Genomic DNA, 2734 nt, shown 5'->3' with positions numbered 1-2734 from the left:
GAACTCAGAAAGGGGATAGAACATAGCTCCATACATAGTGCAAGGTCTCACCTCTTCTGTTACATTCTTAAAATTATTTGATAAACTGAGGGCTGTTCCATCTCTGACACTGTCAAGAAACAGATATTGAACCTTTCCAAACTCACAATGTTAATATAAGTTCAACATCTTTCAGGATTTTTGTTTTTGTTTTTAGTTCTGGAGATACCATATTTGTTATTTTAAAATTTTACTTAATTTCACTGGTGCTGTTACTTGCAAATTAATCCACCTTGAATAGGTTTTTCTCCAATAATAAACTCCAGAATCTGTCCAAATTGAAATCAGCAACCATTCCTGTTAGTGTCCTCAAGAATTCTTCATTGTCACTTTAGTAACCTCCTTTCATGCCTCCTGCAATCTCTAGACCACCTATAGTGACCATAGGTTATGGCCTTCTGATGCAAAAAATTATCCTTCATAGTCCTGCACTATACATATACCATTAGGGCAGCAATTGCTGGCCACATACTGAAGTCTGAACATCCAGGCTCTTATAGTCCTTTAGCGTGTGACCTTCCGTACCCAGCTGTCCATTATGCCTTGTGTCATGGAGGCAGTACCGCACAAGCACATCACAGCTATTGAGACATCCTGCCACAAGAAGGAGCCAAACGTGGGCTCTTTAGTAGATCCCACCTACAGGAGAGGTAATCTCCTCTATCTTCAGTCACTTGCCCGATGCCATGCAGCTGGAGGAGGTCAATCCTCTCCCAGACCGTTGACTACCTAGGGACCCCTTTAGTACTAACACTGGGAGTTCATACACTTTATAGATGGTATTGCACCTCATACTTGATAGAGTTCAGTAGACAGTTGCTGTTTTTCATCCCTTAAGCAGAATGTCTCTGAAAAAGATACCAAACAAGAGTCAGCAAATTGAATTGGCTACACTTCAGGTAGTCATTTTAACATTGGATGCCTTGGCAAAAAGATAGTCCCATGTGCACATATTTGCAAAATCTTGGGAATCTCTTGTCTCATAAATATAAATCAAGGTCGCGTATGTCTCTACATGTACCAAGGCCACAATACAGTACTGATAGTGACAAAGGCACTCATTTCACTTCTCAGAATCCACAATGCTGGCTCTTAAAATATTCAGTGGAACTTCCACCTCTCTGATAGGCCTCGGGAAGTTGGCTTAATTGAAAGACACACTGAGTTCTTCAGAGAACTCTTATTTAAATTTCAAAGTGGCAGATGGATCCCCCACTGGGTGTCACAATTACCACAGGCATTGATTAATCTAAATTTCTTGCCCCTGGGGACTTAAACTCCCTATACCAATGCCACACAGGTCCTTCAAATGCCTTTATTGACCCCAAAGGGAGACACCTCTAAAGTTAAGGTTTTGTGATGATCACCTTGCCATGAAGCCCTTTTCCTTCTGGTCAAATGCCTACTTCTCTTCCTAAAGAAGCACTTCCGCTCTCTAAAATCTCAGTCATAACCAAGATTTAAATTGATGTCAAAATGTTCAAGTGATCAGTTGTGACCTGACCTAAAATTAATATTAAATGCTGCCTTGATAGCTTGTAAAATCAGAAGGCCCTTAAATAGCAAGTTCCCCTCCTCATTCTGCTGCCATGGACAATGTTCCCTTAGCCAAAACCTCTCCTTATCATGGGGACCAGACAGTTCTTGCTTATCCCTGAGTAGCAAGACTCAGTTCCATGCCAGCCCATGGAGTTATTCAAACAATCACATACTTCAGTGAGAACCAAGGGTAACCTCTCCCTCTTGATACTATGTTTGACTCCTTCAGACCCTGTTTGTTCACCATGTTTCCAAATACAACCCCCTGTGGCCCTACATGGCCCTCTCCTGCACTGTGAGTATATGTGACTGATAAACTGCTGCCCATCTCATCTGTCCAGTGTTGGATGTTTGGCCATCCTTATAACCCTAGGATGGGGAATCCATTCTTCACCAATGATGTGAAAAGAAGATGATCAAAAACAAGAAGTTATAAAGAAAAAAATTACATTGTCTTTTATATTTACCTATTCAATCAGTTTTTCATGTGGATTTGAGTTACTACATAGTGTTCTTTCACGTAAGCTTAAAAATCTCCTTTAGTATTTCTTGTACAGCTTGTCTGCCAGCAATACATTTTCTTTATTTTTTGTTCATCTGGGAATGAGTTTTTTTTAGCTGAAAATCTTTTTTGTTTCAGCACTTTTAATATGTCATCTTACTGTCTTCTGGCCTCCATTATTTCTAGTGAGAAATTAGCTGTTAATCTTGTTGAGCAACCCTTATATTTAATGAGTCACTTCTGTCTTGCTGCTTTCAAGATGACCTCTTTTTCTTTGTCTTTTGACAGTTTGATTATGGTTTGTCTAGATGTGGATCTTTTAACATCGTACTTGGCTGTTTTTTTAGTTTCTTGGATGTGTAGGTTCATGCTTTCTTTTTTTCATATGTAAAATTTGGGAAGCTTTCTGACATTATTTCTTTTAAAAATATATTATTATTGATTTCAGAGAGGAAGGGAAGGGGAGAGAGAATTATTGATTGGCTGCCTCCTGCACACCCCACATTGGGGATCAAGCCCATAATCCAGGCATATACCCTGGCTGGGAATCAAACTGTGACCTCCTGGTTCATAGGTTGACGCTCAACCACTAAGCCACACCAGCTGGGCCTGACATTATTTCTTCAGATATACTCTTTGTTCCATTTTTTCTCT

This window comes from Myotis lucifugus, unplaced genomic scaffold, assembly GCF_000147115.1.
Source record: "Myotis lucifugus unplaced genomic scaffold, Myoluc2.0 scaffold_2, whole genome shotgun sequence".
Lineage (NCBI taxonomy): Eukaryota > Metazoa > Chordata > Mammalia > Chiroptera > Vespertilionidae > Myotis > Myotis lucifugus.
Note: the sequence above shows the minus strand (reverse complement) of the source record.